This window comes from Juglans regia, chromosome 6 (assembly GCF_001411555.2).
Source record: "Juglans regia cultivar Chandler chromosome 6, Walnut 2.0, whole genome shotgun sequence".
Taxonomy (NCBI): Eukaryota; Viridiplantae; Streptophyta; class Magnoliopsida; order Fagales; family Juglandaceae; genus Juglans; species Juglans regia.
The window spans coordinates 2978693-2992033 of record NC_049906.1 but is presented as its reverse complement, the minus strand read 5'-3'; the positions used below and the strand labels follow the sequence as shown (position 1 = coordinate 2992033).

Genomic DNA, 13341 nt, shown 5'->3' with positions numbered 1-13341 from the left:
TTTTAAGTACTAAGAAGTCCAGATAAGCGGGGTTCTTATGCTAGACTTTGCATAAAAATGAAATGAATTGATGTAATTTTTTAAAAAATATGCATATTTTGTTATGAAAAGAAATTTGAAACAACTTAAATTATTTGTTCTGCATTACTCATGAAATTCTGTATAAGAATAAGATATTTTCTGGCATGACTGGTGTAGACATTAACTTATTTTTGGCATTCTGTTTCTGAACTGTGAAGAAAATGAGTGAATATAAAAATTTGATAAATTTGCATGTGACGTGGAGATGTTTTGAATCTGTTTTGGAAAATGTGAAATGATCTGATTTTCAGTATTCTATTTTGATATGATTTGGCATCTGAAAAACCTTTGGCATGACTTTCTGATTTTGTTATGACTCTGATTCTGATTTTGAATCTGTTTTGCTCTGATATGTGGCCCTGTCATGGGATATAATAATGACCTCTGGCCCAGTCACGGGATACAATAGTAACCTCTGGCCCTGTCACGGGATACAATAGTGACCTCAGGCCCTATCACAGGATATAATAGTGGATTTCTGATCTAAGTGCAATTGCTTTGATATTCATGGTGATTTATGTTCTGCTTGGCTTTCCGCAAAATGCAGAACCCTACCACGGGGCTTAAACATGGCCTCTATTCTTATATGATAGGATAAGATGAAGATGTTCAGTTATGTTGTGCCTAATGAGTCTTTGAATATGAAAAGTTGTTTCCGAATATGAAATGCTTGAAATATCACTCTACATTTCTGATAATATGTATTTTTGAGATATGCATATTGAGAACTGAAATGTTTTGTTTCTACATTATGAACTCTGTGAAAATGCTCATGTTTACATACTAGCATATATTCCCTGCGTACTGAGTTGTTGATAACTCACCCCCTTTCTCTTCACAATATTTTCAGATGATTTTAGATTTTTCAGCTGAGGATCAAGACTATGAAGCATTTGATAAGATGACTTAAGAATATTGGGTTAAGAATAGAAAATTTTCGATGAGTATTAGTGATTTTTGTTAATTATATTGTTGAAATGTGAGTTCAAGTGACCGTAGAGAAGTTGATATTTTCTTGTGGTTACTATATTGAGGATTTGACATATGAGTTTGTGTGGTTAATTAAATTTGAAGTGTTTACGTTTGATTTGGAGCTTTTGGAAGTGTATTAGCAATGTTGGAGTTGATTATCAGGTAATATGAGTTAACTCTTTGGACCTTCAGGGACGGGGCGTTGCAGATTATGGGTCCACCCACTTTCAAGAATCAGTTCTTTCGGGCTTAAATAGAACACGCATGGGGCCATTAATATAAGATTCTCATCAATCATTAGCCCTACAATTCGACTGTACACTACAAGAAATTAGACTTTTTTCAGCGATTTTAAGATCATCGCAAAAAAAAATCACCGTTAAAAGTACTTATTTGCGGCGATTATTAAATCGCCGCTAAATTTCAACGCAAAGTTGACGAGTGCGGAGGGAGAGTTTCTTGCTTATTTTTTGCATTGACTTTTTGTATCTTTTGCGAAGATTTGTGTCGCCGCAATAGAATATCGTAACTGTAGCGACTTTTTATTTTTCAACGATTTAAGAATCGCCGCTATAGATACTTTTCCCAGCGAATATCATCGCTGCAAAAATATTTTTCTTATTAGCGGCGAATTTGTAGCGCCGGAAAAAACTAATAAAATTAAAAACCCCGCGTTTTTCCCTTATTCCTCTAATTCCCTCCAGCCGTCTCCTCCTCTCGCCGGGGTCTCTTCCCAATCCCTATTCTCCCCAGATTCCCACTCTTCATGCCTCCACTGCACGCCGCCATCGACCCACCCTCACCGTCCACCTCCACCGTCGCCGGCAAATCCAGCCAAGCCTTTCCCTCGCGGTTTCTCTCTCTCGCTCTTCACGATCGAAGTCCTTTCTCCCTCAGGTTCGCTGTGCCGCCGCGTCCTCAGCCACCAAACCACTTCCATATACCAGCGTTGTGGCGCCCCCTACCCCCATGTAAGGAAACACGGGAATCGAGACGACAGGATGATGACAACACATTCATGCATCCCAACGATAGTGCCAAGTGTGTGTATATACAACAGTGTACAAAAAAAACGCAGCGGATAATTAAGTCAATTAAGTACCAGAATTTAAAAACTTAAATATCAGTAAAAGGATTTAAAAAGTTATACAGTCATCCAAGATAAAATATAATACAAGTCTCAAATAAAATGAGTGATCCCAAATCACTCCTCTGGCGGAGCCGAATCCTCAGGCTCCCCCTCAGCCTCATCTGCATCAAAATCTGCGTTACCAAAAAGGTACCGCAGGTAAGTATAACCCAAACAACCCTCAGGAATAAAAATGCATTAATGCGACCAACATGCATGCATATGATGAAATATGTATTATTCTCAAAACATCATTTTTCCCGAAAATGAATATTTTCCAACACACACCAAAATCTCATTTGGCCTAAAATATCCGTAAAACATTTTCCCAGAAAATGATTCACATAAAATCCTTTTATTCAACACACGCTATTTTTCCAGAAAATAGTCCATTAATCCATTATTACCATATCCACCATGATCTCCCCTAGGGACCATCCGCACGTTCTGACTTCGTAGCGATGTCCAGTTCCGCGCCCAGCCCGTTCATGCCCAAGCATCCACTACGAAACGAGCGATACCCAGTTCCGCGCCCAGTGCGTTCGTGGCCACGCATCCTCTAGCCCCCGCTAGCAGACGGGCCACGGAGTCGGCACGAGACCATCTCGTCCGATCACATTCTCGCCCAGTGACAATTCAGGGGACGTCACTCAGAATATTCTGCTCCCGAGTGCCCAGAGGAGCTCCACCGAGATAATGCCCAATCTCGACATGGGGTCGTGATACACACGCACCCAAAATCATTCTCACATGAAAACCCAGTTTTCATAAACTACACATGAACATGAATGCAATTACCCTAAAACCCAGTTTCATTTACAAACATGATCATGCTTGCAAATATGTCATATACATGAATAATACAAATCTCAACCAACAATTGCCAACACAATCCAAAACACACAAATAAACTTCCTCCACTAATCCAACCGACCCCCGTACTCCTCGGACTCAGTCCGGCATGTTCAACCAAACACAGTATAATGAGTTAGTGCAAAAATACATTTAAATCACAATAGTTCTTTGGAAAGTACTTACAGTGCTATTTAATAATTGTTGGAGGATCACGGAAGTGCAAGAAGTGGCAACACAGTAACAAAACAGTGCCAAATGCACTATGGCCATGGGTCTCAAAGACCCACTTTTGAACGGGTGCAAACGAAGACCCGAGATTGATAGGGTAGGCCCTAAGGATGTCGGTGAAGCTAGTTGTGGTGGTGGTTGGCCGTGGGTGGCGGCGTGGGCGGCGGTTGAAGACCAAAAAGTCCAAAACGGCGCGCGAAGAAATGATGGCCGGAGCTGGAAACGGGGGGAGGTGGTCGCTGGCCGGTGCGGAAGCTAATGGGAGGGGCGGTGTCCCGCACGGCGGCGTGCAGTGGTGGCTGGGTGGAAGAGAAGCAACACACGGGGTGAGAGAGGATGGACGTGCAACGCGCGGGAGACCAGAGAAAGAAGATAGAAAATAAGAAAAAGAAAAGAAAAGAAGAAATAAAAATAGAGGAAAGAGAAAATGGAGGGAAAGAAATGAGATCCAATCCTCACATCTTGGGTCACAAAAATGATCCAACGGGAACGATTTCAAAACAACAAGTATAATAAAATAATTCAAACGTAGAGATTAAAATGAAAATAAATAATTAAACCCAACAATAAGTTAATTTAAAATAAAGAGAAATTTAGACGCATAACAATAATTAATAATAAGAAAGCATTTCAAAAATAATTTTCACAAAATTAAAAAATCATAAAAATAAACCCATTAAAAATCTAACAATTTTAAAATAAGAGAATAAATTTTCGAATCCATAAAAATAATTACTTCAATAAAAATATACTAAAATACGGGGTGTTACATCCTCCACCCCTTAAATAAAAATTTCGTCATCGAAATTGACAAGGTCAACATTAAACTAAGACAGGAATAGGATTCGACTAAGAGAAGACATAAGGAACATACCGCCAAAATCAATCAAACAAATATGGATAATGCTCCCTCATGTCGGCTTCTCTCTCCCAAGAGAAATCTTAAGCCAACGGATCACCCCATGACACTTTCACCAAAGGTATTGTCTTGGACCTTAACATTTGCTCTTTCCAATCCACGATCTGTGTCGGGGCAACTACATAAGCGACAAGCCCAACTTTCTCTACAATCTGAAAAGGGCCAACATACCTCGGACTAAGTTTTCCCTTCTTACCAAAGCGCTTAACACCTTTCATAGGAGAGACTTTAGGATAAACCCAATCACCTACTTCAAAGGATAAGTCTCTTCTTCTTATATCTGCATAACTCTTCTGGCGACTTTGTGCTTCCACCATTTTAGTCCTTATAAACCGAACTTGATCTTTCATTTCTTGAATTAACTCAGGCCCAAACAATTTGCTCTCGCCAACTTTATCCCAACACAAACGTGATCCACACTTCCTCTCATACAAAGCTTCATACGGGGTCATCTGAGTGGAGGAATGAAAACTGTTATTATAAGCAAACTCGATTAACAGCAGATGATTCTCCCAACTTTCTTGAAATTCCACGACACAAGACCACAGCATATCCTCAAGAGTCTGAATAGTGTGCTCTGATTGCCCGACTGTTTGAGGGTGATATGCAGTACTAAACTTCAACTTAGTGCCTAAGGCTGCCTGCAAGCTCTTCCAAAAATGGGACGTGAACCGCGGATCCCGATCAGACACAATACTATTGGGTATTCCATGCAAACGCACTATCTCCTTAACATATAACTGAGTCAACTTACCCAAAGAGTCAGTATTATTAATAGGCAAGAAATTGGGCACTCTTGGTCAACCGATCAACAATCACCCAAATTGAGTTCTTCCCACGAGGGGTCCTTGGCAAACCCACAACAACATCCATAGAAATATCGTCCCACTTCCACTCTGGAATAGGGAGAGGTTGAAGTCTACCTTGATGCTCAGCCTTAACTTGATAGCACGTGGCACATTTCTCAATAAACATGGCGATATCCAACATACTCGTATTAGTCCCCCAGCGGTACATCACAACCAGTATTCCTAGGGTGACTATGTTATCCAAAATCTCATTTCCTCGAGAACCTTAATACCACATCCAATAAATTCCAATGATCAATAGCACTTACAATAATATGTGCCAACCTCAATCAACTCCTATGCTACAACTTCTGAACCTCCATTGAATTCTACTTTTGGTAACTTAATAGCCACTTCCAAAGTTAACCATTAATAACAAATTTTGCACAACCAAATGATTAATCTCCAATTACAAGTATCTTCTCAAAATTCAAGTCACCACTACTTCCTCAAAATCAGCACAATCTGAAGTCCTGACTACAACAAAAATACCATGCTTCTGCTGCGCACTCTGATATTTGCTACATGCACATGCATAAAATTTATGTCCTCATAAAACTAACATCATCGAGTACAAGGTGGCTCCATTCTTACTAACCAAACTCTTATCACATTTTGGAAGAAAAAAAATACTCTTTTTCCTAAAACCACGAGTTATAACTCAAATTCCTCAATTAACTCCTGCAGCCTTGATCAAAATCAAATTCCATAAAATACATCCATGATCATAGACAGAAACCCAATATCAAACAACCTCAGCATCCCAAATTGAAAATAAGCAACCTCAACCCAAAATACACTCATCTCATCTAAGATAAGAAACATACGTTAAAAGACTCAATTCCAACCTAGCGAGCCAATAAGAGCACCTAGAGACTTCTACTTGACAACCTAAACCCAAAAGCTCATCACTTACATTCTGAACAACATCTAATCTAGCGGTGACTAAACTCATTACGAACCACCATTGACTTCACCAAAACATTATCAAAACCTTCTTGGTAACTCGCCCACCTATTTCTACTCCTATAAGCTAGCATTAACACGACTAATTCCTTCAATAGCATATCACTCTTAAACCTCAAGGCAAGCCATACTGCTCAAATCTTCAATCCACAAAAGCCATTGCAAAGCACCCAAGGATTCTAGTGCTTATCCCCCGATGATGCCTAAACTTCAACTTCCAAGATCTTATCATACACCATACATGATGTCTCATCAATCTCTCTTCAAGTTAAATAACAATGTCCTTAACTCAACCCACTGGGTGCTCAATCTCCAAAAGAAAGTATAACCTCAAAATTAAAAAAAAAAATTCCTAGGTAACCTCAAGTCACAATTAATTCCTGAAGATAATCACAACAACTATTCCCAACCATCATTCCAAAAAAAAAAACCCACTTCAATTGTACACTCTAATCAACTCATCAAAACTCAAAGCCAAGGTCTCTTGAATTGCTACTATTGTGTCGACTCCTCTTCAACACCTACCAAAGCCACTTCTTCCAAACAAAAAACTGAGACTAGGACCTGCACTCTCCAAAATCCATAAACACTCACCATTACTATGCATCGATGACATGCACCCTTAGCCCAAAACCAAAAATCTTCCAAACGTGCAAGTGATCATCATTACCATTTCCATCACTAGACATATATCCTTGAAATCAACAAGAATCATTTCCTAAATCCGCACCATCTATTATCCTTAAAATTGATTTGGATTAAATCCTCAACCTGTCACTGAAACATTGAGCTACAAGCAATCATTTTCCAAACTAGATCAACATCCTCAATCCTCAGAAAATACACGAACTAGATCATTACCTTCCATCTCCAAAGAAATTCTCTCCTGAAAAAATTCTCATATCAGTAACTCAACTCTCATCAATCCTATTTTAATTTAGCCCTTCAATTCTGCAATTCTAAAATCTTAACCTAGATAAAAATCATTTCCCGAAATCTTCAAGATCAATGACCTTAAATCTAAAACACTCACCTTATAAAACTTGTAAATTCTAAAACCCCAAATGTTATCAAATTGCTTATCAAGGTCGGCAAGATCGAAAACTTCTAATCTAAGTAATCCCTCAAATGCTTGTTGAACCTACCAGCTTAAATCCCATAAACTTATTTCCTAAAAACTATGGGGCCTCAAACCTTACATGAACTTCTTATAAATCTAACCTTGAAATTCGTTGAACTTACAACCTCCTACCCTATAGACTCATTACATAAATTCTATGGAACCTAAAACCTCAATTATCTTAAGCAGCTAAAAACTATTCCTCTCCTTAGTAGCAACTTGAGTACCTAATCCAAAGAGTTCACCCTGACCATGATGTTCGAGCCTCGATATTAAAACAAACCAATCACCAAGAGTTTATGCCTACTACACCAAATGTTCAAGCCTAATAAAGGCATTCACAGTCGTACCATCTTCCTGTCATAGCATAACTCTTAACCCGCCTTTCAACTCCGAACAAAACAAAACAAAATAAAATAAAATAAAATTCCCTAAATAAAATAACATACACCAAAATGAATAAAACCAATGAAGTAGCTCATAATAAAATAATTAAAACAATAAAATAACCTACCATAAAATAAAGCAATAAAATAAACAAACAAACAAGTAATACAATAACTAAATAAAACCAATAAAAATCACATACTTTAAATTAAATAATTTCAAATCACAACTTTAAAACTTTCTGGTACTGCACCTACAGGACATGTGGTTTTACCCAGAGCTGAACTGCTCTGATACCACTTATGGCGCCCCCGACCCCCATGTAAGAAAACACGGGAATCGAGACGCCACGATGATGACAATACGGTCACGCATCCCAACGATAGTACCAAGTGTGTGTACATACAACAGTGTACAAAAAAAAACGCAGCGGATAATTAAGTCAACAAAGTACCAGAATTTAAACAAAACCTAAATATCAGAAAAATGGTTTAAAAAGTTATATAGTCATCCAAGATAAAATATAATACAAGTCTCAAATAAAATGAGTGATCCCAAACCACTCCTCGGGTGGAGCCGAATCCTCAGGCTCACCCTCAGCCTCATCTGCATCAAAATCTATGTTACCAAAAAGGTACAGCAGGTAAGTACAACCTAAACAACCCTCAGGAATCAAAATGCATTAATGCGACCAACATGCATGCATATGATGAAATATGCATTATTCTCAAAACATCATTTTTTCCGAAAATGAATATTTTTCAACACACGCCAAAATCTCATTTAGCCCAAAATATCCGTAAAACATTTTCCCAGAAAATGATTCACATAAAATCCTTTTATTCAAGACACGCTATTTTACCAGAAATAGTCCATTAATCCATTATTACCATATGCACCATGATCTTCCCTAGGGACCATCCGCATGTCCTGGCTTCGTAGTGATGCCCAGTTCCGTGCCCAACGCGATCATGGCCAAGCATCCACTATGCAACGAGCGATGCCCAGTTCCACACCCAGCGCGTTCATGGCCAAGCATCCTCTAGCCCCTGCCAGCAGAGGGGCCACGGAGTCGGCACGAGACCATCTCGTCCGATCACATTGTCGCCCAGCGACAATCCAGGGGACGTCACTCAATATATTCTGCTCTCGAGTGACCAGAGGAGCTCCACCGAGATAATGCCCATTCTCGACATGGGGTCGTGATACACACGCACCCAAAACCATTCTCACATGAAAACTCAGTTTTCATAAACTACACATTAACATGAATGCAATTAATCGAAAACCCAGTTTCCTTTACAAACATGATCATGCTTGCAAATATGCCATGTATATGAACAATACAAATCCGAACCAACAATTGCCAACACAATCCAAAACACACAAATAAACTTCCTCCACTAATCCAACTGACCCCCGTACTCCTCGAACTCAGTCTGGCATGTTCAACCAAATACAGTATAATGAGTTAGTGCAAAAATACATTTAAATCACAATAGTTCTTTGGAAAATACTTACAGTGCTATCTAATAATTTTCGGAGGATCATGGAAGTGCAAGAAGCGGCAACGCAGCAACAAAACAGTGCCAAATGCACTGTGGCCGTGGGTCTCAATGACCCACTTTTGAACGGGTGCAAACGAAGACCCGAGATTGATAGGGTAGGCCCTAAGGATGTTGGTGAAGCTAGTTGTGGTGGTGGTTGGCCGTGGGTGGCGGCGTGGGCGGCGGTTGAAGACCAAAAAGCCCAAAACGGAAATGTTGATGAATGTGCTTCACCAGTGATAGATTGGAGGTGGGGTTGGGTCTAATGGGTTGCTAGGAGGTCGAGGATGAAGTGGTGAAGACATGGTGGCCGGAGGTGGCGCGACGGCGGCGCGCGAACATACGAGGTGCCCCGGCTTGGTGTTGGGTGTGGGGGCTATCGGCGGCGATGAAGGAGCTAGAAACGGGGGGAGGTGGTCGCCGGCCGGTGCGGAAGCTGATGGGAGGGGCGATGTCGCGTACGGCAGCGTGCAACGGTGGCTGGGTGCAAGAGAAGCAACGCACGGGGTGAGCGAGGATGGATGTGCTGCGCGGGAGACCAGGGAAAGAAGAAAGAAAATAAGAAAAAGAAAAGAAAAGAAGAAAGAGAAAGAGAGGAAAGAGAAAATGGAGGGAAAGAAATGAGGTCCAATCCTCATATCTTTGGTCACAAAAATGATCCAACGGAAACGATTTCAAAGCAACAAGTAACAATAAAATAATTCAAACGTAGCGATTAAAATGAAAATAAATAATTAAACCCAACAATAAGTCAATTTAAAATAAAGAGAAATTTAAAATCATAACAATAATTAATAATAAGAAAGCACTTCAAAAAAAGTTCTCACAAAATTAAAAAATCATAAAAATAAACCTGTTAAAAATCCAACAATTTTAAAATAAGAGAATAAATTTTCGAATCCATAAAAATAATTACTTCAATAAAAATATACTAAAATACGGGGCGTTATAGGCGTAGATACCCCCCCAAGGGTCCCCAGCCCCTCCACCGAAGCTTTTCCTCTCTCTCACTGTCGATCTTCTCTGCTCCTCATCGATCTCGCTCAAGCTCCTCGTACAAGTCCAGCCGCCTTCCTCCATGGTCGCAGGACCACCCCCATGCTCCACTGCCTCCCCTTCAATGCCGTAAGCCAACCCAGAACAGAGCACTATTTTTGTTTACCAGGATATAGGAAAGTAGCTTTTATCTCAAATTAAGCGAAATTCTTAATTGGTTTGGAGAAATTCTTAACTGTTTACAGAGTTTCTATCTCCCATTTTACTCAAGTTGTTGATAGCAAGTGATGACTGATATTGTCGTGGAATTGTGTTTCTCCCTGTATCTCCCATGTGTTTCTGTATGTATAATGTGACTGTGGCCATGTAGTGTAAATTAAAAGATCTAGCTTCTCACTTTATTTCCTTCATTGCTTTCCTGGATCTTCTTTTGATTTATTTAGAGGAAAGCATGCATGGAAAGAACAAAACAAGTACTAGGATCATTAAGGATAAACACATTCTTTTGCGTGCACTCGACCTAGCTAGGTAAACAATAGGGTAAGAAGTTTGAAGAATTGAAGTGCTAAGGAAATTTTCTTTTCTTGTGCCAACTGTGTTAATAAAACTGCTTGGGGAATTGAAGTGCTAAGGAAACTTCTACAACTGCACCAGACAATGAAACTCCGTTTCGTTGCAACCATTGAAAAATAAGCATATAATGAGTATCAAGTAAAGTGTCATGTTCCTATAAAAAAAAAAAAGTAGAGTGTCATGAGGTACTTCGGCTACATCTTTTTCTATCAATAGAGTTTTATTATTACTTATAAAAAATGTCCAGAAACTAACCATAACAAGAATCTCTATAGTTACATAACATCAAAGCAAGTCTACACTACCAAATACTGAACCAAATAATAATCATGAAAACATAATGCAATAATCTTAGTAAGATAAATCATTTGGCTCTCGGGCACTTGTATTATCAACTCCTCAATATTTCATAAAAACTCTAGTCAACAGGATCTTGATATGTGGTATTATCTAAAAACCATAAGAGAGAATTTTAATGAACCAACTTTGTCAGTTAAATTAATCCAGATTAAATCTTGGGATATGTTTAAAGAAGATCCAAAGAATATACATTCCTCATTTCATCATGCCCATGAAATTTAAGTTCTACAGAAAGTACTAAATGGATTTTAGTTCAATAAAAGTAGAATAGCAAAACCATTAGGTAATAATTTGCAGTAAGCAACAAATCATTCAACTACTCTCTTGAATGGAAATACATTCTTCTTGTTGGGTTTGAATTATTTCACTAATATGATGACTTAATATATTTCATTACAATATATTCTTCTGTTGTGCTAAATGTTCACTTATAGATTATATATGTGCTAAATGTTTAAAACATGTTATCATCTATATATTCCTTGTGTGCTAGGGTGTTGTCTTTTTTGTAGATGAGTTTATGTGGGATGAGCTACATGGTATGAAATTTCAATATCTTCATAATCTTGTATGATACTTGGATAAAAAATACTTTGTATTTGCTAGACAGTCACTCAAGGATTATTCTGGATGTCGTGCTTTTCAGAGAGATGATTAGGTACTTAAATTTCTCACTGATTTTTCAAAGCCTGCACTTCAAGTTATTTACTCAATTATCATTACCTGCTACTAGTAATAACACTTGCTCACAGTGGAAGAAAGGCACTTTAATTTCCAGCACTTTCTAGAGATCTCTTATAATACTAGCTAGTACTAATGATTAATTAAAATTAGGTTGACCCTTAATAATTTAGTTTTAACTGTTCAAACTATATATAATTATGTCACTTGGTTTTTTTATTTCTATTTTTTATAAGTAGTGGATATAATGTGCCATATTATCGACAATTAATGGAATAAAATGTGAAACATTAAAGGATATTTGGAGAATGAAATAGTTTGAATTAAGTATTTATTAAGTTTTAAAAAATGAGTAAGAAAAAACTGAATAAAAAATATTATAAAATTAAAATATTCATGTTCAAATATTATTTTTTAATATTATTTGTGTTTTAATATTTGAAAAAGTTGAATTATCTTTTGTATTTTGTTTTAGAAGTTTAGAAAAGTTGTAATTATTGATTAGAAAGTTTTTGTATTTGAGTGATATTTGAAAAGAAAATGAGATGGGATGAAAATTATTTGTAAACAATCCCCTTAATAATTTGACGTGCCGAAAAAGATGTATAGCGTAATTTGGAATGGTCGGCCCCCTTAGCTAGCTAGAACCACGAACGTAAGGGAAAAAAACATAACTTGGTAATTAATTCGAAGAGGAGATCACAAGTCTATATATATATGTATATCTTTCTTCTTTAAAGAAGAATATATTGTTTCAAGTTCTTAACAAAGGCATAGGGCAAATGATCAAGAGAAAGCGGGGCAGCTGAAGGAAGTGGCTAATAATTCTATATATTGTGCTCAAGTGGGAGAGGTACGTGATGCGTATTCAAAGACCTACTATCAAGAAACCTATCTTCTTCTCAGATAATTTTCCCCTGTACTGCTCGAGAAAAAATAAATGCCCTTTACTTCCATGAAAATGGAGACTAATTAAAACTGTACATTTGGAGAAGTACTGTTCCTTGTAGTTTTTGGCAGGTTCCTTCCTCTGTGTTTTTATTTGTTTCTGATGATCTCATGATCTACAACTCGAGCTGCATGTTTGTTCTTTCCCAATTATCATCCAATTAATCATGTGTTGCTGCTATAATTAATGGAGTTATGCTGTTGTCTTAGTACAGTGTTATCCTGATTTGGTTTTATGGATTAATGTACATGCATGGTCTGTTTGCTAATTTGCTATATATGTTTTGTTCGATGTACGTACAAGCCGCTCCTTGTTAGTACTCTCCGCCATTAGTCTCTATATCATATGTTAAATATGTCTGTCTAGGCTTTCTGGTTAGAGATCTTAAGAGAGCTCGGTGCCTTTATCTGGGCCGGCTTTCAAGTTCCAATTACTTGTATTCATATATTTCAAGATGCTTGTATGGACACATGTATTTCTTGCGTTTTTGCGTTGGATGAGAACTCTAAGTACTCATCCCAAGTCTCGCTAAAGGTACCTAATTGACTCCTACAGAGGAGACCATTTACAGTTGTATTTATTAGCATATAACATTTTATTACTTGATCATTTATTCATTTACTGTAAATAGGCTCAGAATACTCTAGAAGTTAGGTTTTGTTTATTGTCGGGAATACCCCTACCTTTTGTAACAGATTTGATTCTCCTCTGTATGTGTATAAATACACCA

General features: G+C 37.9%; 1 protein-coding gene across 1 annotated transcript in view; it reads left to right on the top strand.

Annotated features, from left to right (window-relative positions):
- The window catches only part of LOC108990529 (wall-associated receptor kinase 2-like), a 329567-nt gene that overhangs the window by 234586 nt on the left and 81640 nt on the right, over positions 1-13341 (top strand). The gene's annotated exons all lie outside the window — the stretch shown is intronic.